Raw genomic sequence first — 27,145 nt, forward strand, 5'->3', positions numbered from 1 at the left:
ACAGTGAATCACAGTGATTTGTTTTATATAAAAAAGATGAACACCTTAATAGAGGAACACCTTGAGGAACTTGTCTAGCATTATATTTCAATGCTTTCAAAAAAACTGTAACTTTAATACCTACTAATGAAGAAAGAAGAGAGCATGTAGCAAGGTTAAAAAAGACCTCCTAAATTCTCCTTCACTATGGATTTGTGATTGCATAAAACTATACATATTAAAGGAAACACAAAGGAGCAGAAGTGTACAGATTCAAACATAAACTATCCTGCATTCATTGCAAGAAGCTGATGACTGAAATTGATTACAAGTACTCAATTTCACAACTAAATAATACCATCTAGTCTTTAGCTTTTTTTCCTTGTTCCAGCAATCAGATACTTCCACTCGGGAAGAACACGCCAGCCCCAAACTTTTTAAAACAACAATACCCTTGCCTTGCAAATATGTTTTCCACAGGAACAACTCAGATGGGTTAAGCAGCACTAGGTAAACACAACTGCTTGTTTCTTTGAGTTGTTTTATAACATAATTTAGATGATAATCCAATACATATGACAAGTAGAGAATAATATGTGTAACCCCAGACTGTTATCTGTTGAGAGAAAAAACTGTAAAATTATCCTAGTGACTGACTTGGGGGAGGGGGAGCAGGGAATAATGGGTTAATATCTAACAGGGATAGGAAAGGGAGGGAAGGGGATACAGTCAGAGGAAGACTAAAATAATTCACCACGATATACCCCACACCAATTCTTCTTTTCTTCCTTTCTGAGTGCTATCAGACTACAAAAAAAAAAAAAAAAAGATTCTTGGCTAACAACACTCCATCTTGCAACGTTAATGCCTTGAAAAATAGCAAGGAATTCCAGCAGCTTGTGCATGTGAGATGCTGTTACAATACACTGAATGCAACTGTGTGGTTAAATCATAAAGGAAATGTTTAAAATCATACCTAAATGTGCTATCCTTTTCAGCCATTACTTTAACAACATACCTAAAGAAGGGCAGATGGAACAGGCAGCAGATCACTTCAACTGTTCTATTTCGCAAATGGCTGTAAAGGGAAGTTAAACTATCCATCATCTAACAGAAAAATGGGTCTAAGATTTTCACTGTTTAAGGCTTCAGTGACTTGTCTTGAAAATAAGGCCATGAAACACTGCAAAGGGATGCTTCTCTCTACCTGGATGTGACACTTACAAAACTCAGGGTGAATGGAGTGTGCTTGCTCAGGCACCACCTGGAACAAGTGAGAAAGACCTCCAACACCTCAGCAGGGTTGAAAGGATCTTCTGGACTATTGAGGATCTGCTAATTTCAAGTTGTCTTTGTAGCAGCTTGAAAAGTCAAGTTGGATGGGGCTCTGAGCAACCTGGTCCAGTGGAAGGTGTGCCATGACAGGGGAGGCTGGAACTGGATAGGCTTTAAAGCTCCTTTCAATCCAAAGCATTTTGGTGAGCTAACAAGACACACAGGAGATGAGTGGAATGTGCACTCTGCTCGTGCCTTCTGACAGGGAAATGGATGGGATGTTTCTGCTCACACATGCATTGCTGGGGTTTACACCATTCTGGTTATCAACCTTTAATTCCTAAGCTCTAGCTGAATGCAGGAGAGAAGACAGTTAACTTTGATAACTCTAAAAAGGTATTAGAATTCAAAGTAGTGAATACTGAAATACTACTGAAATAATAATTAAGGTCGAGTGAAATTGCCTTGTTAAATAAACTAGAGAAAGGAATACTTACCATCTTCATTAGAGCATTTATGGCTTGTCCATCAAGCAGGCTTACAATGAGGCAGAAAACCTCACTAGCACCCTCATTTACCAATCCTTGGAAAAAATCAGTTTAATATCAAAACAGTAAGTATTTTTAATCAAGAATGTTGTAAAACAGCACATTATCAATGCAGAAAATGGCACACTGGTGCCACATTTAGGTTTGTGTTGGTCCTGTGAGTATTTGCTACCCTGAACTCCTCGTTCATGCAAAGCACTGTGCAGAGGCGACATGCTGGGAAAGTTAATTGCAGGCTGGCATTCTTCAGTGAAATTCAGTTAGAAAATTTCCTGTGCTTTACTAGCTTTTTGAGATGCATAACAGAAATATAATTAAAAAAATAATATAACCTCTTAAAGAAAAAAAAATATGAAATTCAATAAAAATGCTCACCCATCTATCTGTCCTGTGAATCCTACGACTCATGATAATGTACCAGAGATCCAAGACTTTCAATTTTATGAGAAAAACAAGGTCCCTCCATTTTTTTTAAGCTTGCCTTCTTTCATTTTACAGATAGCCCCAGCAGGCTGACACAAACCCACACTGTCTGCAAGGCTTCCAATAACACAGGGTGGAATATTGATGATGTTTACTCTTGTTACAAATAAATAAATAAAAATGCTCTGTTGTAAACTCATCAGATCGACTAGTTTTCTGTGGTTAGTTCTAAATCAATCTATTTTCCCCAGTGTACCACAGAAGTAATATCAATAGGTTACGGTCTTTTGTTGCTCGGGTTTCCCCTCCCCCTTCCCCCCAACAAAGAAGCTGACAAAATACGTGGGGCATTTGCCTGATAAATCAGGCCTGTCAGGATATAATTTAGCCTAAGTTCATGAGGAAATAAAATTGTTTAAAATCTCCTAATACAATTTTACTGGAAGGTGATGAGGTTTGTTTTGTTTTTTTTTTTTACAACCAAGAACAACAATGAAACAGAAGGGTGGTTCAAAACGCAGCTTTTTCTCCACAGAAATGGAAAGGACTACCGAGACAGTAGATCTTAAAAAATAACTTCAACGATGTTGTTTCCATTCTTCCTTTCCATGGAACCTTATCTCTACTACCCACTCATCTCCCTTTACAGGCATGGAGGAAAATTATTTTTCACACAATCACACAAAAATCCTTAGGAAATGCATTCTCATGGAGGAATTATTTGGATGCATTTTCATTTATTACAGCAAAAGGGTTTTCTTTATATTAAGAGCTAAAATGTCCTGAAATAACAATTTACAAAGTGAAGTCTTTTTTCTAAATAACATGAAAGATGTTTTTGCTCCTATAGTATTCATATAGCATGGAAAGAATGTGTATATTTTAATGGCTTTAACCCATCCAGATAAAGCAGATACAAAATCAGCAATGGCTTAAGGAAGTTATGTTTTAAACAGTCATATATCACACATTTCAAACATGAAATGTTATACCATGATTTCAAGTAAGTTTACTACTGTTAATCTTTTTGCACTATGAAACCACACACACAAATACTCTCAGCCACAAATTTCCCTCGTAAGCTTTAATTTCTATGGGAATAACAAAAGAAACCAGTTTTTCAACAAGAACAGTTCTGTATGCAGTATTTTTTTTTTAAAGTAAGTATCTCCCGCATCTCGGGCTGGTGGAAGGGCTGCCTGGGCTGTGCTCTGGGCATTGCTGCTGTGTGCACCCACATCTGCAGCCCTGGGGCAGCGCGGGGGCGGCCAGCGCTCAGCACACCTCGGCTGCCTGAGTCTGAAAGCACTGCTCCGTGCCCCTGTTTACAGAAGCCCGGCTCGGTAACACTAGAAGCCTTTCACAGTGGTGCCTTGAGCCTCCTGGCCATGTGGATAAGGATGCACGCTGCATAAAACCGGCTCAACTCTTTCTGGGTCAGTGAGGTGCTGGTCATGAGCTAAGAGGCCTGCCTGACCTTATCTGCCTCTCAGCAGAGCTGGTTCCAGGGCTTCCACATCCACTGATCAGTTAATCCACAGATGACATAAAAAGGCAGTAGGTAACTGGGAATCAGTTGTTAAAAATTGCCTTTTCCATTTTGTTCCTTATTTCATCCCTAACATTAGCAGCGAATACAACAAATACAGCAAATACAAGTGACGCCAACTCACAACAGCAGGAAACAGCAAATGGCATCCTGGCAGTAGGCTGGAGAGCTGAAGCAAGCCACAGTAGAGAAAGAGGAGGAAGAAGGTTGCTCTGGAAGTTCATAACCTATTCTTCCTCCTCAAATACCAGTTCAGACTGGTATGACTTTACGTACCTCATATAAATCAGTATCACACACAAAGTTTCAGAAATATCTGGTGACAGGAGTGTGGACTGACTTAAACGCTAGCCTTGAAATGCATTCTCCTATTACATACACCGAATTAGATGACTTGCATGAACACAGGCTTCATGAGTGTTAAGGACTGCAGGATTTGACCAGAAAAGAGATGGTTACTGTCTGACACACCCCCTATGAGGAGACCACCTCAGCTATCTCTACAGGGGATCTTTCCAGAGCTCACGGCACTGATAAAGTCATGTCACATGAATCACATGGAGGGCTTCCTATCCCAAACGTGGAACAAAAGGGCATCAAACATGGTGCTTGGTTTTGCTTGAAACAGCACCTGTAAGTGCACACATTCAACACCCACAAGGACAATTAAATAATTCAGATACTCTATAGCCACACTTTAATGGTAAGGAAAATCTGCATCACTCTGACTGAACTGATTGAGAAAGGATGCAGTCACTCACTTTTCTGAACTTGCATCTTAAGACGTCTAAAATGGACTAGCTTCATATATTGACATTATTACTAAATGGCTGGACTGAGTATTTTCTGTAACACACTTTTAAGAGGCTCTCAGTATCTTAAAGAAAAAAAAAGTTGCAACTTTTCACATTAAAATGTGGAAGCACCAGTAAAGTGTGAAAAGAGGATTTCGGCTGCAACAGGATTAAGTCTTATATGTTAAAGCTTTTAATTCCCACCTGAGGCAGGTATTCTTGTCCCACACTGTCTGATCCCTGAGCATTAAAAGAGAAATAATGCCATTTTCTACTATTCTGCCCTATATCAGCATTGGATTTATCGTTAATTCTCACTATTAATTGCATACATAAGAATAAAAAGCGCATTTATGCATATAAAATTACTGTTAATTCAGAATTTGGTGTTTCTTTTTTCCTTGTTTGGCCCCAGGATGGCAAAATCTCATGCACATGTTTAATACTTGTTTCTCTGAATTTTGTTAATTCTGTGTACAGTCAAAAATAATGGAAGATAAATAGTTTCCCTACAGGTGGTAAATTAGATCACTTTATCCCTCCTGGTTGGGATTATGTAGATATCACTGCAGTAAAATTGTAACAATGAAGTTAAAAAAAGTTTTCTTAAATATTGCTAGTTCCCAGAAACAGAGCATCTTAATGGTCTTAGTTCTGATCTCAGTCACAAGGTGTGGATCCAGAGCAATTCTGATGACTTCACTAAGCTTATTTTCTATTATCTTTAATAATAACACAGAAATTTTCCCACTGTGAATGAATTCTGAAAAGTCACACTGCAGTAGCCAAGGGTGGTTGCAGAGGTCAGGTGGATACAAGCTGTGAGGCCATGGAGCAATGTAGGCTGAAGTGCCTTCATTCTACCTGTAACTGTGTTTGCTGGCTGATGTAACATTTGAAAACAGAACACAGCATAAATCACAAAATTTTAAAAAGAAAACCAAAGAATTACGGCAAGAGTAGAGGAGTGATGTGTCTTCTGCCCGTTTTTGCTCAGCCTTTCAGCCTAAGAAAGAATGAATGATTTCAAAATTAAGGATGTTTCAAAATTTAGGCTAAAAATCAGTTTTTCTGGCATGACTGATGAACTCTGACTGAATTAGGAGATTTGATAAAGCAGGAACCCTACACTTAAATAAAATGTTTGAAAGCAAAGAACAATTCAGATAAGAGCACTCCAGCTGTGATCATGGCAGGGAAGAACAGATTAAAAGCTGGACATCGAGTAAACCTGCCATAGGAAAACACAATGGATATGCTCACTGAACACAGCACAACCAACTTCCTGTAGTTTTGATCAGAAATTCATACTTAAGCCATAATTTCAATTATGGAAGTCCTGAATTAACAATTTTGAAAGCAGTCACAAACCAGAGGAATGATTAATGCCAGCATTATGTCTGTGTCTTAACAATTCATTTATACTCTGAACCAAACAGCCCTCCAGTTATCCAGTAGCACTCACTGTGCAAGGCAGGAACACTGTACATTAAGGGTGGAAGTGCATGGAGCCAGAAAGGGCAACATATTTTAATGCAAACCCACAAGTTGCTAGTGACAAATCAAGACCCCTGGTTGGGGTGGAAGAAGGCATGTGTGTCTCTGCAGTCATTCAGTGAAGTGCGCAAAGGCCACAGGAAGGAACTGGGAAATGGTTACAAAGGGACTGGTTACAAGTTCTTCCAATTTGGAAGGAAAATCCTGACTTCCAGTAAAATAAAGGATTACTCAGTAATGCTGGTAGCCTGTCTGCTCTCTTCAGATCCCAGGCTCTGGGGCACATTAGAAGACACAGAAAGGTGACTGTGACATACTGCAGGAGCTGGGAATGGAACATATAACATGTCAAATCCATAGGACTTCATTAGTCCTGGCTGAAATGCAGTTTCTTCCTGCTTTAATGATTATTTACCATACTGCTACAAGGTTATGGAGACAATTCTTACTATTCATTGAGCAGTTAATTATTCTAGTGACAGATCTTCCACAGGAAAAATTGAGAGTATCCTTCTGCCACAAGACCTTAAAATATCACAGCTGGGGCAGCGGATTTGAACTCACAGCTAGACAGCAAACTGAATTTATTCTTTTTTTCATCCTGGATAAACACTCAGTGCTAGAGGGAGGGGGGAGTTCACTGGCAGGCAGTGTGAGCGAGCACAGCTTCTCAGCATCAGGCTGGATCCAGTCAGTGTGCTCCAATGGCAGTGTCCTTTCTCACAGCTGCTCCTGAGGGGTGGCACATGGGTGCCACAATCCTTAGTGTGTGTGTGATAACAAATTGTATTGGGTGTCGGTGTTGGATATCTGTATCACTGCACCATTGTGAAAACCAAACCACCAATCTCAGGAGCTGCTTTGTAGCTGAACTCTTCACCCTCTGCACCTGATGGAATCCCAGAGCTTCCATCACTGCCTGTCCTCATTAGGTACAGTCTCCCCCATATCTTGTGCTGCTTCCATCACTGGGTGTGATATTCTTGCAACTGGTCACTGACCCTGGTTCTTCAGTGAGTGAAGATGAGAAACCTGGGTGTCTTACCTACAATCTACCAATCCTCCTTCAAAAGGCTGAACAACTATCTGAAGACTAATTACAGCAGCCTCCTGATAGAGGGAAGATTTGCATCCAGACCTGTCTTTCACACTGGGGGAGGTACATGGTGAACTTGGGGACCTTTTGAGTAGGTTAGAAGCGTGCTCACTGGCTTGGGCCATAGAAGTGAAGAGGAAAACTCAAGCCAACCTGGTAATTCTTGAGAGACTTAGCTGCAAAAGCTAGAGCACAGAGTTGCTGCTGTCCAGTAAAAAACCCAGCTGACACAAGACACAGGGAGCAAGTTAAATTTGGTATTTGAGTCTCTTGGCAGCACCCAAACATCAAATCTAGGAACCAAATGCCTTTTGTGAGGTTGGAAATAGTCACACCTGAACAGTGTTAGCCATAGAAGACAAGGGACTGAACCTTTAGAAATCTGTTACTTCCTACAATATTCCTGGATACTTTCAGGAACAAATCTATTGTTCATTAAACCAACCTCACTCTTGAAAACCTAAAAGGACAGAAAGCTTTGCTCCTAAATCAAGATCACCTCAGCTCTCCTCCTTACAAACCTTCTATTCAAAATATTCACAATTCCTGGCAATACACAGTTGCACATAACCACAAAATGAGGGGAGACTGTGTCTGCCTCCCAGGACTCTGGATTTCAAGCACAGCCCACAGACTTCTCTTATGCAAAGTCTCATCCTTCCCAGGCTCAGAACCCGGTGATAGAAACTTCTTTCTCTGTCACAGGCAGCCTGTGCAACACAGCTAGGTATAATCAAACGTTTACAGGTATTTAAATGCCTAAGTCCCACTGAGTTCAGAAGTAAGCAAGGTCCTCATAGCTTAGAAGATCTGAGTCTGTGCCTCTCAGGATTATATCTGGTACACCAAGGAAAGTTATGATAAGACAAAGTACAACCGTATGGTGATCAGGCCACAAACTGCCACTCACTGAACTAGCCAGGAATCAAGCACATCCTGAACAATGCATAAAATACCTGATTTTGAAACTGTTCTCTTTGTTACAGCTATTTCACCACTGTCCAACTATTATCATGAAAAGTCATAGACAAGTTGTGAAAAGTAATTTCAATTACACTGGAAACATTACACAGAAAACGAGGGCTATCATGAGCTTAATTGGACTTCACATAAATGCTGAAATCCCCTCCACAAGTCTTTCACATTCCCTGCTGGCAGGCAACAAAAATTTGAGAATCAGATGAAGTAAGCACACATTTTCTGAATGATGAAAAAATCTGAACTAGAATGTCCTCAATAAACTACTGTGCTTAGATTTCTTTCCAGTTTCCTGCAAAGCTTTGCACACTGAGTCCCACCGCTGCTTGCTGTCTTGGCAGCATCAGGAGCAGTTCCCAGGGTGCCCTTCTGTTTTCATACTCCGTGCTGCAAAACAAGCCAGCAACAGTGTGCTGTGCCAGGCAGAATGCAGGGAGTGTCAGGGATCTCACTCCAAAGCTGCAAACCATCCAGAACCATCAGCAAGAGACCAGGACTCCAGCTCAACTATTTTGAATTGCATTCACAGCTTTTCCTTGGGTAATGTAAAAATAAATGGAAGATAATTACTGAGTAAACAGCCCCCTTTCCAAGAAGAATGCTTCCAAAGGCATATGATCTGCTTTCAAAAACTCCTAAGGATGATCCCTGTGATGAGTCATGTAATCACTAAAATGCTAGCCAATTCTCAAAGGAAAAATTTTTAGTTAACTCACTTACTTTTTTTTTCTTTTTTCAATTTGTAGCGTTTATTTAGCTTGCTTCATATCACACCTCCAGTTTTGAGACAAAACCATAAATCATTGCATTGGCACAACTGTGGGTGTGATAAACACTGTCAGGCGGTGGGAGGGAGTAGATTAAGCAATGAAATTCCCATTGTCCTCAAACACTCTTGCAGAGGAACTACAATGTGGAATGCGCACACTGCCTGGATTTACCCCTGGCCACAGCACATACATGGCTGTCACACAAATCTATACTGGATTTCTATCTGGATTCATGAATTTGTCAATATCATAATACTCCATCTGACCCCCACCAGTAGGTGTGTGTATGTGAAGAGTGGATGAAAGAATCACACACTCCAAGTCCAGGCAGAAGATGCACATGTTCAATTTATTTTTGTGTGGCTGTGGCTGAATTTCCTTTGAGTTAGAGACAACGAGCTGGAAAAGAACTTAACTGCCAAAAAGTAGATGAGCTGTGTGCTTTGAGTTAAATACACTCTAAATATAGTGCACATAGAAGCATAATATCCCTTCTATAAGGAAATAAGTTTTTACACCATTCTTTTACATATTCCCCATAAATCAACCAGCCCTATTTCAAGCTATCTAATGCTTATTTTTTAATTAACTCCTCCTCCACTCACACAGAGTGGGCTGGGGCATTTCCCATTTAGTGCTCATGTAAGCTGCAGCTGGACATATGCTTTTACTTGCAGCTGGACTATTTTCCTTCTACTCCTTCACAGGTTTTGCCTTGCTGTGTTATTCCTCCTTCATTTTCCTACCACTGCAATGCTTCATGTGAAAGCACTGCACCTGTCACGGCTCAGCAAGAATAGTTTTTCATTTTCTTTTTGAGGGTATTGTTAAGGTAGGGCTTGAGTCAAAAGCTGCTGCTCATGGACAGACCAGCAGCTAAAAAGGGAGAGGAGAAGGGAATGTCAATGCTTTGTCACCAATTAGATGAGATGACTCTTCAGCTCAATTTATTTTGCCTGTAGTTACCTCAAATGCAGTGGGCAGGAAACCTTTGAGAGGAGCGTGGCAACTTTGACACGCCTGCCAAATTCACAGTATTGCAAACTTGTAAAATTACTGCATTTTACAATAATCATGAATATGATTACAAGACTGATGCATATAGTCAGAAACTCAAGTGTCATGTTCAAGGATATTCCTGTCTTTGCAAGCGAGATGACAAGGCAGTACGGAGGGGCCATAAGGGTATGTGAGAAAGCTGAACAACAGAGTAAGAAGAGGGATAAACAAGAAGAGGGTCATCCACACCAAGGCCCTTATTAAAGGCACAGGAAGCCACCATCAATGGCACTGTCTGACCTGCTGGAAAAGCCTGGAAGGCACAAAGTAACTGTTCAACCCTGGTGAGGCTGATGCCAACCTTTCAACAGCATGCTCAAGAGGAAGTGTGTTCCATAACAGCAGTACTGCAAGCTCACCAAGGAGGAAGCTCAGTATGGCATGAGCTAAAGGCCTTCCTACGTGAGACCACTGACACTGCCAGGATGACTGCGAGTCAATGATGTCTGCTGGTTCTATGGTATGCAAGATTAATTGTTTAACTTCAGGAGCAGTATCAAGTTCTGTTCCACTACTGAGCTCACAATTCATGGTCAAAGGCAGCCAAGATGGCCAGGTTTCCTGTATAGTGTTCATTTGTCATCCAGGGCAACACTCGCCCCATTCTGTGGAATGCCTTGAACACCTCTGCAGCAACAATAGATCTATCCTCGCTCTGTAAATTACCTTAGCTCTCTTTACCACAGATTTAACTGCCCAAATGCTTGTCTTACAGATAAAACAGCTTTGAAATTAAATTATCAACTTTGATACTCATGCAGTGACAACTGATTTTTATTCAAGAAAGGGCACCATAGAGGATTCTTGGGTTCCCTTAAATATGTCAAAGCTGAGACAAAGAACCTTATTTCTGCAAAATGCTGGGATAATTCCCATGCCTTATTACACTCAATAGCATAGAAGTTAATAGGCCAACATACCCTGTTGACATATCACTGCCTCTCTAGAGCAAAAGTTTTTTAAAGGTTATTATCTGCCATATTTAACTATGCTATTACCCAAGTCCTTTGGTGGCTCTGAAAGCAGAATGCTGAATACTTATATGTATCAATATCCCTATTGGCTTCAAAGTGTATTGAAGTTTTGAGGTTTTCATACCAGAAGTGCTGGTGGCAACATTTCTAGGGCCTCTAATAATTTCTGCTGCTACTGAATCCAGCCTCTAATATTACCATGCCCAGAAATGACTTGGAGTAAACAATATTTGACTGCAATTCTAGTTTGTTGACAGGATTTTAAAAAAATTATTTAGGAAAAAAATCCACACTTGGAAATAGTACTTAAAAACAATCTAAATGCTACTATTCTGTATCTTTGAAAGAGCATCAATACCAAATGTGCTTACCACCCATCTTAGGCGACTCTTGTCGTGTGCGTTTAGAGTGGTGCTCCCTTCGGTCTGGCTCCAAAGTTAAAGCATCTGAAGTGTAAATTGTGTGCGACACAGCCAAGGAAACCCACTTTACTTTAACCTTGTTAATGGCGAGCCAGATGGAACCGCTGAGGCCACCCATTGTTCAGGTTTGCATTTTTGTGTAATGCCATGGTGTAGGTCCATAGGGCCTCATGAATTCCCCTCCTCTGAATATATACTGTGCTGTTAAAGGCACTGAAAGGATCAAGCTCTGCTCTGAGAGCAGCTGGCTTTGTATTTTTTTAATGGTTGTTAGCAGCAGCAGCAGGTCCATTCTACTCTCCTATTCTTCCTCTGCCCTTCTTAAAATCCTGATCTGTCGGTTCTTGAGGGAAACCAAACCCTAACTCTGACCTATATAGCACATCATACATTACCTCAGGGTCATTACCCCAAATATTCATCAAAAGTCTCAGATTCTCCCTCCCTTGCAGCCTCAGACCCTGCCCCAGCAGTTCTTAATCACACAAGTAATCATCACTGACTGCATCAACAGTCAGGTTGTAATTTCTTTCCTACCAAACCCAGGTAACCTGTGATTGCATCATTTTTGGTAATGACCATTGCCTTCTGAAAATGTGGTCAAATTTCCCTGTCTTGACCTCTTTTGTGCCTTTAAGATGAAAAAGGAAGTAAGAGGAGTTTGAGCAAAGACAGCCCACAGCAGATGACTCAGCCAGAGAAATAAGGGGATGCTTGCAAATTGTTACACGCCAAGAGCCGTTTGTACAGCATTTGTGATGTAGAAGATGATACCTCGCAGTGCCTGTGCAATGACGCAGAATTGTCAAACATTTGCTGATGAAAAGCTGCAACACATGACTTAACAGAGGTAACAGAAAATCCACAAGACTACAGCTGGCTGCCTAGCAGGTTTCCAGTTGCTGTACAAGATAACATAATTTTGGGAGAGGGGAGTACTGCTCTCCCAGTCTACTCCAGCTGTGGTGCATGCTGTTCTGCACAGGATAAGAAAAGCACAAAGCCATCTCTCCAGCCCTTCCTCCCCAATGGGCCTGCCATCAGGAAAGCAAGCTGCATCTCAGGAAAAGGAGGCAGCAGCCAGGAATTACTGATTTGCACCACTGAGCACCAGACAATGCATCTCCCTCTTTGCAGAGGACTTCGACAGTGCAGTTAGCACAACCTGTGAATGGCACTAGAGGGATGCTGCGAACAATTATCTGTTCTTACAGAAACTACACAAAGGCTTTGGCAACAATGAGGCTGATCAGGCTATTAAAAGAACTGAGAAACCATAATCAATACTTTAGAGCAAATTCCCTGATCTGTTCGAAGTGGCTTGCTTTTGCACTACACTGGCAGAGTAAGGAAGGGAAGGAAATCCTACTACCTGATTCCCAAGTCAGTGGCTCTTCTGGTATAGACACGCTACTCACTGAAATATGTTATACCCCTGCCATTCCCAGTTAGTCTGTGTGCCTTTAGAAAAGGGAGTCAGGAGGCACCTGAAGCTCAGCAGTGCTTAGCCTGATCTAGATCTAGGAGTAAAGAATCAAGGACTTGATCGTTTATCTTCTTTTCCCAAATGCTCTAGATGCTGTCAAAAGAGCTGCTTCCATTGTTCTACAGGCTCCCCCAAACCAGCAAAATTCCAGCCAAACTCTTTCCTAGGGTTCCTGTAACCTGACACAAAAACTTTGTGGCAGTTGTGGCTGGCAGGCAAAGGGGAAGACCAACCTACCCCAAAATTCCCCAGTGACCAAGGACAACCACAGGAGACATACCAGCAGGACAGGCAAGACATGATAACTTCTGCTTTCCCCCACAAATGTCAAGTTGAAATTTTGTCCCTTGCCCCTTTATCTTTTATATAAATAGGGTACAACTTTTCTCTTTTATATTATTATATATTTATAATATATTATAAAATATTATATACTTTATAATAATAAGAATATATTTTTAACTTGAATATTTTTTAATATGGTTGTCCTTAAAGGCTATCTACATGGTGGTGCTGGCATCAGTGGGAGATGCTGCACAAGGCACATTTGCCATGTTGTTGAAATAATTTCTAAATCTAAATAATAAATTACAGGGGAGCACAGGGGGTTCATAACCAAGCAAAGCTCAGTAAACTATTTTTCACCCATTTCAGAGTCCATGTATTGGACTTTCTTTTAACTAATAATTTTCCTTTGCACATTTTAACAGATCATTTTTGAAGGCCAGACTACTTTAAGTACATTTCCATTGTCTAAGAAAATTATCTAGTTACGAGAATACAAATACTAGATCAAGTAAATAATAAAAATAAGGCACAATTTGGAACTGACAAGCTAATATTGCACTTCATCCACTTTTTCTAATTTTCCCATATCTTCTCTATTAGCAGGATGCAAATCTGTCATAAATATTTTGAGATTGGGCAGGATTGATTGCCATTGCCTGAAGTTCTTACATCCTTTTTTCATGAACATTCTTTAGTCCTAAGTCCATATCTCAAAGCAAAAGCTGTTAATAACCCTGGACTGATGTGACACTCAGTACTTTAGCACTCTAGGATGGAGATTATGTGCCCCCCTTGATTTCAGCATGTTAAGCTTCCTTGAAGCTTTTGTTTCTTTCAGAGGCAGCTGTCTGCATTTCCATACCTTACCCTGCCTCTTGCCACCAGAGTTTAAATCACACGTGTATCAGTTAGAAAAAATAGCTGCAAAATTATTTTTCCTATGAAGTCTTGCAGAATCAATTAGTTCAGCTGGTAACTTACCTGTATTAATGATGATGACAAGAAAACCAAAAGCTGTCTTATAGAAAGGGAAGTCATCAATAAATCAGGACTTTAGTTGCCAGTATGACACCGTACAAAAGGAACTCTAAATAACATTAATATCACTCTAGAGCTTTACCATAATTTTTTTTTTTAAATGAACTAATTGTTTGGAGTTTTTTAAAGACACCTGTTCAACTTTCTTAGTAACTGAGGGTGATTGAAAGATTCACAATAATGCTAGTTTACTATCTCAACATCGCAAAATAGCATTTTATAACTTACTTTTATACTTGAGCAGCATTTATGAATTCTTTGAAAACTCACTGATTCCTAGCAAAGACTAGGAAAATATTAATATCTGGAAATGCCAGGGAATATATATTTCCCTTTCTTTTGGAAGCCTGGAAAACACAACATTGAGTGAACTGTAGACTGAGTTTCAAAAAGGTACTGACACTTAGGTCTGCCTTTAAGCATTACAGTACTACTAACTTTAAGTGCTGATTCTATATAATCCTTCCTATTTGGTGAGGAAACTTTCTTTGAAGATCTGTCATTAAGAAACTTGGAACATTAACTTCTTCTGTATGACATACAAACACTCTGTAATTGGTCCATGTGGTAAAATCAGATGGAAAGAGTATGGTTTCTGTTACTGTATGTGAAATTTATGTTATTTTTTTCCTTGTCATGAAGAAGGCGGGCTATAATTTCAGTACATTTAAGTTCCCCAGTGAAACTCTGAAATTGTAACACCCTTCAGATAATATGATTGATGTGAAATAGCAGAACACTACAACAGGAAATGCTAGTCTTAGTACATATCTCCAATTGTCTTCACGTCATTCACACCACTTCAAACTAATGCAACAGAAGAAGAAAACAACCTAAACAAATTGTTTAGGAGAAGCTGGCAGGGAAGAAAAAGCCACACGCTGAGTCCTCCAAGCCACTGCTTGCGTTTTGCAAGTTTTGAGAAGCAGCTGCTGAAAGGCAGGAAGGGAACAGAAATGACCACTGCATACGTCTGAAAAGGCCAGACTAGGAGTTAACAGTGAATAGAGCAGTGCAGCTTTTAAAGGCTGCTCTCCAGCCCCACAGGGATGTCAGGCACCGAGCTGAGGAATGCCGCTTACCTTCCCAGCCAGCTGCCAACTTCCTGCTACTGTACACTTTCAGAGACAAGTTAATGGTGTGGTGGCAAAAAGCACCAAAAGCATCTAAAATAGGTAGGATTGCTTTTTGCATCCTGTTTTCATTCCCTGGCCAGGAAAACCACAAGCTGCAGCCTTGCTAAAAAGCACAGACCATCGCTCTTGTGGGGAGCCCCGTGCAGCGGGACCTACTGGCAGTGTGACAGAGGAAGCAGAAATAGAAAAGACCTTGCCTGGGACACTCCCCAAACCCTCTGCGAGGTCTTGCTGATGCCTAATTATACCTCTGGCCTTTTGGAGGCCAAACCCAACTCCCCGCTGGGTTTTGTGTTCCTGACACTTTCCTCCCGTGAACCCCGCTGGCTCTTAAATCACCACCTGCCACCAGTGAGGGCAGACTTCCTATCGCTCCTGCTACAGAGGCCAAAAAGCTGCCGCCAGCAGGGAATGCCTCCTCTGCCACGTTGAGCAGAAGAGCACAGCATGTTTCACGCCGAGCTGCCCGTAGGGTTTCCCACTCCACATAATCCCACTGGGCACAGAGCTGCTCCCGAGAGGCGTCTCGCACTCCGTCACCTCTGCCTCCATCCCTTTGCTGCTTGGCACCTTTGATTTTTGCAGGATTAGTTTTTTCTCAGTTACGCTGCCCGAAGTGTCTCACTGAGGAATTAGACTGGCACGGGTGACCTGCAGGCAGAGGACCACGAGGCTGGCTGTGGGTGCAGGGCGGCCACGGCAGCCGCCCCACCACGGTAATTTGAAACTGCACCCTGGCAGAGACCTGGCTTCAGAGTCAGGGGAAGCATCCCTTTCTTTTAAAGTCACAGTTCCCCTTCAGGGAAAAATAATAAATAGGGATTCAATCTGTTAACGCAGTCCAGAACCTTGGGGGTTCCCATTACTTCAGCTTGTATAGCACAGTGCAGAAAAATCAACAACAGCTAAAAAAACTTGTATGTTTTATACTTAAAGAAGCATTGCTTTCTGAAATTTACATTATTTTCAACTTAATCGTGTCTCTCTAGCAGTTCTGGTTGAAAAGTTTTGCTGTAATTGTTCGGGAAAATTTTGGTAAACAGATCAGACATAATTAAACACCAGCTGTGCATCCCCAGTGAACGTCAATATGCGATGAGGAGAGTCCCAAAACCCAGCTATGTATTAATGGACACAGGCATGGGATATAGAACCATTAGATGGAAGTTTACACTCTGGATATTCCATATATGTAATTTACAAGTATGTTTAAATGAAAAAAAAATCTCAGGATGTGCAGTGCCTACATTAACAATAACCTGGATGTACTCAATTTACTGCACATTTAAGAACACTTACTGATACAAGAAATTTTAAGTTAACTCCAACATCTAAAGGAATCTGTCTTGAATACCTTGGAGAAAGGTTGGGTTGGGCCAAGGCCACCTGTGCAGCTTCCCCATTTTCACCTTTTTTCTTTTCCCTTGTGTAAAGAGATTGTGGCATTTGCAGAATTATCTTTCTGGCACATTCTGCCAAACAGGTCCCAAGGGCTGTGTCTATTACAGCATCCTCAGGAGAACCCTCCTGGCCACATTGCTTGACTATTTCTGCAGTCTCAGCCTGTGTTTGGCAGTGTCCTGAGTGCTATCTGTCTGAAAACCAAGAGGGGAAATTTTACAAGTGCCTGTCTTGTCACAGAGATCCCAGTGGAGCCCATCCCCTCCCAGGAGGGAGCACCCTGGGACCCCAGTCACAGCACACCTACAGGGAGCCTGGCTCTCAGCACCAAACCATTGCCTCACCAGATTTCAGTGCAGCCACAGCTGTGCCACACATTTTCATTTGTGCTGGGTTTTAGATGCTGAACATCCCCAGGCACAGAGTGTCTGTGGCTCCTGGGTGGCTACAAGAGGGTGAGCCCCCAGCCCTGACGCAGCAAAGGGCTGTACCCCAGCCAAGCAGAGCTCTGGCCAGCCATGCACCCTGGACCATGAGTGCAAAGCACTCAGCTACAACCTCTGCTCTGTTCTCTCTTGATCAGCTTGCAGCCAACCCATGTTTGGTACTCCCCTTCCCCTGCATCACTTGAAACCCGCACTTTAAAAAAGCTTCTCTGGCTTTCTGTGGGGGAAATGGGGGCAAAGGGAAAGTGAGAACTACAGATGGCCAGGTTTGGGGCAGAAGCATCCTGAAGACCTGTCTATAAGCACTGGAAATCATCAGTCCACAGAAAGCATCAGATCAGAAGCAGCCCTGCCTCCATCTGTCATGAAGGGGTGAACACTGCCCACCCACCACTTCTCTTTATTCCATCAGCCCTAGCTCCACAAACTACCTAGTTCATATCCAGTAATCCCTTTTACCACATTTCCTTCCCATCCCCAGTTCTTCACACCCCCACCTTCACTCCCATCCTGATTCTGCTCCTAATAGGCACATTTAGCTTTTACATACTGATTTAGCCTTTACGCATTGATTGGGATGAATCATTTCAGAGGGCATGGCTGGCTACTTCAAGGAAATTAGGATTTTTAAATTAAAAAACTTTAACTATGATTTAACAAAACAGTGCTCCTTTCTTTAGAAACAGATTTGTTTTAACTAATTAATAATAATAGTAATAATAATAAACATAAACCTGTCTCTGTGTAATCTTTTTTTCCTTGACTAAATGAGAATCTGCTTGAAGAAAACATTTCCAAGCTAAATGAAAATGGATTTATATGCCACACACAAACTGTAGTACTTTACAATGTAACAAAATATGCAAGTTTAAGCAAATTTACCACCTGCTACCATAGCAAGGGAACTTGGTGGAATCCTGTTCACAACACAGCATCTCATTATTGCAGCCAGATTTTTCACTACAGTGATTAGAGTGCATACAGTGCCACAATTAATTTCCAGTACTAATACCACCTTCATAGAGTTTTTCACTTACAGTCTCAACCAGAATCTGTAATTCAAGAATCTTTTGCAGGTTTTTGGAAACTCTCAACTGACCTTCTTACACAGGCATGACTGTAGATGATACAAGGGCATGTGACATTTTTACTTCTTTTGTTACCTGGCCTAATGAGAGCAAGCTAACACAGCTACATTATTATAGCTTCATTTTGTCTGATATGTTGTAACTTATCAAATCATCTTTCTTTTGGCACCCACTTTCTTCAATACAACTGAGGCAACCTTTCATAAATCTATTGTATATACTATATATGTGTGTACAACATGTGTACACAACAGATTTAATTTTCTTCCTCTTGACAATTAAAGTCAATCTTCTACAAAATGCATCTTAACATTACACTGGTGTAAAGACTTATTCTGACAAACTCAAAAGCTTTCAGATTTGAATAATTTGTATTTTATGCAAGAATTAAGCAAGAAATGTGGGTCATGAAGAAAATTTATATATAACAGCTTAGGTTTATTACCATATACTTCCAAAGATTTTATGGATAGCTACCACTTGAAGTATCTTGTAGGCGTTCATGTTCTCCTGGCAGTTGGAAGCAACTTCAACCACTACTTAGAAACAAAATCAACATGCTTTTTTTGCTGGCTTCTCATTCAAATCTGCAGCTAGAAACAGATGAGGAACACAAATCTCAATAGCCCCTTTAAAAAAAGGCCACCAAGAACCCAGTTTTCTGGAATCCTCTGAACTCAACTGCATTCCTACAAAAGGTGATTTCTGATGAATTCTTGTTTTGAAAAGGAGGGGGGCAGTGCAGGCTAAACCCTAGAAAGCAAAGCAGAAGTAATAATCTCTTTATGGCAGTTCATGGTAAGGAAGTGACTCAGCTGAGGAAAATTACAGAGTCCATTTGGAGACACTGATTCCAAGAGCACTGGGGTCTGCAGTCAGGAATCTGGCACAGCTGCACTGCCAGAAATTTCAACCTTCACAAACACATAAGCCTGAAAAATACTATTTGCAGTAATTCTAAACAGTTTTGTCTATCTCTACAGCATTTTTTTTTGTTGTGAAAAGAAAATGTGAGGGAACTGAGGATATATTCTATAGCTACTTCTCAAAGAGACCAAGCAAAAACAAAGCAGGATTTCATCATAAGTAAGTCAGATTAATTTCTAAGTCATTAAAAAATTGCATTATAACTTCTTCGATTTTTGAGTTACCTTTCCACAAACTCAGCAACCAGTCTACTCTCCCCCACAAGCTATTGCACATAAAACTTGGAGGCAGGTCTTAGCGCATTTAGAACTAATGCCACAATTACTAAGGGATGAAAAATCTCCAGTACCTTGAGTGTGCATTAGAGTAGTTTTTTGATCTGCAGATCTCAGGTATCTCCTGATTACTTTTAAGGGTTGGGTAAAAGATGTTGAGCAAAGCAGACTTGTGGACAGAGTGCTTGAATCATCAAACATCATGAAACAAGAAGCTACACGCATCCAGCAAAAATCCTGGGGAGCAGGTCTTCCATATCAAAAAATGTGTGTGTATCACTAATAATTCAAATAGCCAAGAATCACAATTACTATTGTACTAAAAAACTACAATGATTTTAGGTATTATATGAACTAAGAAGGATTGCATTGAAGAGTTCACTGGTAAACATACGGAACAGAAGGAAAGCACAGAAATGGCTCAGGCAAAGAAGAAATGTATCTTAAGTCATGTCAGGCACACTATCTTTGTAGTTAACATTTTTTCTTTACTAATTAACAAATCCTCTGTTCCTGCACAAGGATTCACGACTTCTCATAAGTGGGTAACCAAAACCATTCTGTAAACAGAATTAGCTCTCCCAGCCATCGATTATTTAACCACAGAGAGTGCTGACAAGCGAGAATCCCAAAATGCCTGATCAGAAGCTACCCCATTTTATCCCAAATATTCAAACAGGGAACAGGTCTCCAAGATACATCAAGGGGTTGGTTTTTCCCCTTCAAATGCTCTCTAATTCCCAAGGCCTGTGGCACTCCTAGAGAGGCAGGCCACAGGCAGTTGTGGCAGCAGCAGTGAGGATGCAAGACACATCCAGGAATGGCAGTGCCTCCGGGATCACAGAGCACAGCCAGCTGTGGCCACCCCTGCAGCTGGCAGGGCTTCTCCAGCCAAGTCAGCGCAATGGCAGGAAGGAAACAAAGCAGTCCACAACAGATCCTCCTGCTTTCCCTTCTTTTCCCTCCTTGGAAGAGCAAGAAATTACAGTGATAACTTTGTTCAATTTCCCCTCAAGTGCAAATCAGGGCTAAAAGCTGCAAAAAGGTTTTCACAGTTAGAGGAAGAGTCGTAAAGTTATAAGCTTGCAAAGGGGTTTAAATCTCATATCCTTCACTATCCAAAGAACAATAAAAACATGTGGAGGTTACACTGGGGTTTACAGATAGCTGTCTGCTTGAGTTTAACTGTATTATATATAGTACTTTAATTTAATTAGCAGCCATACCTATAGAAGTACCATAATAGATACGCTGTTAGTCAGAGCCTGAGCTGAGAGGTAGCTGGAACTTTTGTTTTCTTTCCTGCTAGGTGTGTTTGCATGCTGAAACACCAGTCTGGCTTTTGCCTATGATACTGAAATCACTTTCATTTGCACTTTAAACACGCAAGAAGAAAATACGATTGCTTACACAAATCCTTGAACTTGCATAATTGTTCAGATGTGGGAAGATGTCTTCTAGATAATAACATTTTTGAAATCAATGCACAGATGAAAGATGAAGTTGTCACTCTTCTAAAAACACACACGAATGAATTTTGAACTATGTCAGACAAGAACAAAGAGACAATGGTGTCTTTTCTTGTAAGTCAATTTATAATCTATAAAAGAACATGTCTTGGTCACAAATTTGTATGGGAAAGGAATTCACATTTCAAAAACTGCAACAAGGAGAGATGCTTACAAACGATTTTATGCATCGGAGTTGGAAAAATTTAATATGGGAATAATTTTTCCTTTGTACTGAGAGCACCTGTATTCTCCAACAGCAGCAAGGGGTCTTCATCAGACTACAAGCAATTTCAGGTTCCACAACACTTACTATTGCTGTTTGTAAGCAATACAGCTAATTAAATGCACACAGACTGCATGAGCAGATCCTGAATTATTATCTAAAAATGTTGCACAAAAGCATTTAGAATACAAAATATGTAGCGCGTTTATACTGAAGAGGCATTATGTTTCTCCAATAAAAAAAAATTCTTCAGTGTTAATGTTCTCAAATAATATAAATTGCTTGCATCAACAAACACAGTACAATTAGCTTGTTACCCTTAAACTGAGTTTAAAATAAGCAAATTGTTTGATGACTTTGATGTTTTCCACCCAAAATGTGCTGGCTAATTTTTCCATTCCAGTTCCCATTCCAATCTTTTAACTGCCTTAATCTCCTGCCCTCAGATGTTGACCTCCTAAGAACAGAGGTCATAGGTTAGCACAGACAGACCTCAAAAGATCTGGACTATCAATTCATGCCTGAAAGATTTCTCTTCCACAAAAGAACTACTAAAAAAGCAAATTCCAAAATTCAACTCCGCAGGCTGCATAAAATCTAAACTTGTTGGTAAGTTGCTTTCATAAATATTCTAAAAAGATTTGATCTAAACAGTTTGAATTAATTTCTGTAGGATACAAAAATAAACCAATGGAACAGACATGGAATAATGACTGAACTTCAAAGATAAAAAAGGAAACCTCTAGACAGGGGAGAATTAAGAGTCGGCATCTTTAACCACAGATATGTATGTTTTAAATATTTCTAATCTCTAATTTTGAAAGTATCATTTTTCCACACCAGACATTTTTAAACATCATTTGTTTTCTTGTAAGGGTGAAAGTATGAGATTAGCTGACTCAGAAATGAAACAGCACCAGTTAATACAAATTTTAGTGATTATTAGTGAGACCACTACCTCATTTTCTTGCAATAATCAAACATACAACAGATTCCTTGCTGCTTGTTTGGTCAATGAGTGTACAGCTCTCATTAAAAAAAAAGCCAGATGTTTCTTTTCTATGTAAAAGAGAAATGTATAAAATTGTAAAGGAGAAAGATAACCTCAGGAGGCTCCAGGGAGTTAGAAATACAGAGATAATAAGAAAGAACCATTTGATAAAATTATTTCTGGGCTCCAAGTAAAATTTGTATGTTACACAATGAAAATAAGGACAAAAATTCTAGAACTTCTCACTGGTGAAGTGAATAATGATATTACCACATTTAGTAACATAAAATGGCATTGAATTATTTGCCAAGTAAATTAATTCCACTCTGAGGATTATATTTTTAGTTCAGAAAACTAAAGTGCTTATACATTTTAAGTAATTAGTAAAAATAAGTGTAGGCACATATTTCTAACAATTATTATTTGACCAGCTAATCACAATTCTTTAAAACAAAAAAAAATCAAAACACAAGAACTTGAAAAAATTAGTCTGATAAACAGGAGAGATTTTTCATTTTCTTACTAGAAAGAAGTGATTTATAAAAACTAGGGAAAAAGAACGTAAATAAAATGAAACCTTTAAAAGGCTAATTAATAGGCTTACATCTGAGCTACATACAACTTCCAATCCTATTGCAACTATTGATGATTCCTTCTCATTGATGAAAGAAGCAAGACTGCATAATTCTGCAGTACAACTCATCTCAGGCAGACACACACTCTTTATTGTTTTGTTTTACAGTATTAGTTTAGCCTAACAAAAAGGCAAAGATACTAATTTTAAACACTTGCAAACCAGAAATTGAATTTGAAACACAGAACTATTTCAGCTTTTTATAATGGTGAGAATATATTCATTTATCATTAAAAGAAATCAAAACATTCTGGTTAAACTTTGGTACAAAGGCTGTTGCAACATTAATTGAGCAGTCTGTAGTTTGCTGTTGTTTGCAGAGCTGTCTAAAGTAAATTAAATGTTTAGCATTTAAACTGTCCAACAGCTAAAAGGCTAAAACTCCAAGTGACTTCGAGAGTAGAAGTAGTCATTCAACACAAGACCAGTACAATTTAAATCAATGTTTGTACTTTTAACTATTCATTGTAAAAGCTCTAGTGCCAGGAGACTCAACATCATAAGATTATAAATTAATGGAGATCAAAGAAAAGGAATTGTTTAGCCCACTCCCATATTTCATAGTGAACTTACACAACTCTCCTCCTTAACAATTCCACTGTTACTGAGCAAACCCAGCTCCCTCTTCCCAATCAATAATGCCAAACTTAGCTCGCTGTTCCTCCAGCTTGGCCACAGCACCTTTGCCCCCTCTTGTGCAGTGTTCCACTTCCCCCTGAAACTCTCTTCATCCTCGTCCTACAGTGCAAACAAAAACTAGTCCAAATCCCCAAGAGTGAGAGGAGTATGCAGGCTAATTTCTACAAATCCCATTATCTACCAATTCAGTATTTGAAAGAGAAGGAAACAATTTACACTGCAGTAACAGCCTGTGAACCCACATGTGAGTTCTCCTATATGGCCTTTTCTCATTTGCTGCATGAAACACAAGTTATTGTATTCTTCTTCCTTAGCCTACTGAATTCAATGTCTGAACTCACCACTAAATCCAGCTAAATTGCAAACACAAAAAAATACTGATTTTGGGGCTCTCACTAAGATCTCTTAATGCATTACAAACATTACTTACTTTGCAATGTCTCTACAAAACTGTGTGGTTTATTTAGTGTCAGAGAAATGCACAAGAAAAAAAAAATTTCAAAAATAATTTTCCAGAGGAGCATTATTCTAAGTGCCCAATTTGAAATACCAGTGCCCATGGAGCACTTACTGTTCTATAGCACCTCATGCATTCAAGGCAAAGCTCAAACTGAGCAACTGTGAGGGCTGCATTTGATGCTTCTGCAAAACGAACTCCAGATGTGTTACATTTTTCACTCTATTTGTAAACAAGGAATACACAATAAGCAGAATATTGCAGAAAGTCCCATTTCAGGCCAACCCTCTCAGATGCACTGGAATCACCATAGCTGCTGCAAGGCTGCAAAGCAGGAGCTCACATACCACCTGTGCTTCAGCTCCCTGTGCTTTACCTCTTGACTTGCAGCAATCTTTCAAAATGGAGGAAAATCTCAGTTGAACCCCTGATTGTGCCTGTGGGGAGATTCAAGTTTTTCTGTAATCCCTGAAGAGAGGCAGAACTACCAGCACTGAGGTAATCATTTGGAGCCTGGAAAAGACCTGGGCTTCTCACTTTGGCACTATTTTCAACTGTCTGTTCTCCCTTCCCTAAGTCCTTTCTCATCCCCCTCCTTCCTCCTCTTCCCTGTGTTTGTTTTCCTATTCCTGCTTCTCCCTAATCTTCACCCTACCTTTTACCCTTGAAATATCTTCCTATGACCCTGCCTGAGGAATCATGGACATCACAGGAGCATTTCTATTTGAGCTCCACTGTCTCTTCACTGAGCAGCTTGTCATAACCAGAAGAAGCAACTGCAAAGTCCCACTCAGTCCTGCTACTTCTGGATGGAGGATGCCACACTGCTCTGCAGGGGTGGCTTCAACTGGTACGTTTTTCCTGAAATAAGCTTCCCTTTCCCTGTGTAAATTGTCTAAGTCCTTACAGCCTCATGCCTTCTTTCAGGACACAGCCTGTGTGTCATTACCTGTTTGATACAAGCTCTGGCACAGGTGCACTTTTGGGGGTGGGGGATGCACAGTGGGAAGAGCAGCATCGTGCCTGCACCACCACTATGGGGATGACTACCTCCGTGACACATTCCTCTTATATAATGAGCTGCTGAGCTTCTTGGCAAAATAAGATATTGAAGTAAATTCACATTTTAAATTATTCATATTTAAGTAGGTTTGATCTTTAAGTGTCAAGGACAGAAACATGAAGCCACAGCTAATAAAAGAAACAGCTGTAGTGATTTGGAATTACATTACCGCACAGTCTTTACTAATTTGAAGTTAAAGGGCTCCAGAACTTTCATTCCTTCTAAAAAGCATCAAATTCATCCACAGTGGTAAATCAATGTTTTGAGGATATCTGATTTAGCAGATATGCTATAATTCATTTTTCTCCAGCTTTCAAGTTTTTGGTATCTTTTTCAACAGGCCAAACTATATGACAGTTATTTCCATCATCTGGAATCACTACTAAAATCTGTCTTCAGTGCTGTATATTTATTACATGTTTTGAGTATGTTTGCTAGGTGATGCTAGAGTGCAACATATATAAAAAAACAAAACAAAAACAAAGAAATGCAATTGTTTTCCTAAAATAGAAGATCTGAGGTTTAATTATTTGATTACACTGAATATTTTTATCATAAAATACAACACAGGCAGTCTGCACCTATTAAAATGGTAGCTTATCCTGTGAGCAGGTCTGTTCCCAGTTCATTGACAGCTATAGCATGTCACATGAGCAGAAAGTAGCAGAGTCTCTAGTCAGGATCAGTATCAAAACAGAAATTTTTACATATGGGAAAGCATAGTCAAATAATGCTCTGTTCCCTGCAATTTTCAAAGCACAAGATTAAGTATTCACTGATTTGGCCCCTGAAAATGTATGCACGTTTTTGTTTATTTTTGTCTACTTGAAAATAATATAGTAGTAAGAAATTAAACACTGAGAAACAAATTTGGATTAAAGAAGATTACGCCAGTTATATCAGGAAGATTTTTTTAGAAACAGAATGATTTTTTGAAAATTATTTACTGAGATACTTTTAACATATACTCTACTGGATTTATGCATAATGTCTGTTAAATTGAGCAAAGTTCTCAATTCTTTCGTGCTTTTAAATTCTTTCTGGTATGTGTAATCATTAGTACAGGTAAGAATGCAGTAGGATCATTAGGTATATCAGTGCAGGAAAAGGCCTGAATACATGCTGGGAGTTTACTGTAAGTGAGAGAGAGCTCACCCCTTGATGAAAGAGAGTGGAATAATCAGAAAGCATGAGGCCTAGAGAAGACATCCGATTAAAGAAAAATATTCTGCATTCCAAAAACAGTGTATGTACTTAAGAAACCCATCTGCTGTGCAGGGACAGCTTTACTCTACATGAGGCTGCATAAAAACGACACCTTCCTACTCACTTCATCTGTTCCTGGTACGTTTTCAGAATTGAATCTACTTACTTTAGCATCAAATTTGGATTTCTTATTATAAACACTGTGAAAAATTTGGGGCCTCTCTCTTCTTAACTGTACATGCATACAAACAGATACTAAAAAACTTTTTTCCAGGCTCTACTCTGATCTTAATACAAGCTTGCAATGATGAAAATCACACTTGGGTATTACTTAGTGGTATCATGGCTACCAGCTTCCAGGCTCTGCCCTTGGCACAGATATTTACATTTACTTGAAGCACACGTAAAGCCCCACCAGAAGACACATGATGAAAAGGCAGCACGTATTTTTGCATGTTTTGATGATTTGTAGGCCAAAGTGCAAAGCCCAATTCCTGCTTGCACCCAAGTGAGCAGGCTGAAACACTGCATGGTCATGCACGCTCACCAGCAATGGAGGATCTGAAAAGAGACCTTACTTTAAGTGGCCTTGCAATGAATTTGGTATTTAAATAGTCTGAAACCAGAAAATGGCCTTTCAAATGAATGAGGAATTGTTTGTATAACCACTCAGCACATTACAGTGTGCCAGAGTACCACAAAATGCCTAACTGACCTTGGATCAAATTAAGCTTTGTAGCTCGCATCTAACTATGGGCACTTGGCTTTGCAAATCTAACCATGTTCTCTCCATTTAAAATTTTGAATGGGATTTTTTCCATGTCTTCTGAAAGACAAAACTTTATATTCAAATATTATACATGCTGTTATGCACGACTGCAAACACTTCTACACTTTGCTCCAACACACAAGCACTGATCTTTCAGCTCTGCATCCTGGCTCCTGACTGTTTGAGCTACAGAATTATGGAAA

General features: G+C 39.9%; 1 protein-coding gene across 4 annotated transcripts in view; it reads right to left on the bottom strand.

Moving 5' to 3' along the window:
• Window positions 1–27,145, bottom strand: part of LIN28B (lin-28 RNA binding posttranscriptional regulator B) — a 99,398-nt gene that overhangs the window by 8,478 nt on the left and 63,775 nt on the right. The window lies entirely within an intron of this gene.

The sequence above is a fragment of the Sturnus vulgaris genome, chromosome 3, assembly GCF_052056855.1.
Source record: "Sturnus vulgaris isolate bStuVul1 chromosome 3, bStuVul1.hap1, whole genome shotgun sequence".
Lineage (NCBI taxonomy): Eukaryota > Metazoa > Chordata > Aves > Passeriformes > Sturnidae > Sturnus > Sturnus vulgaris.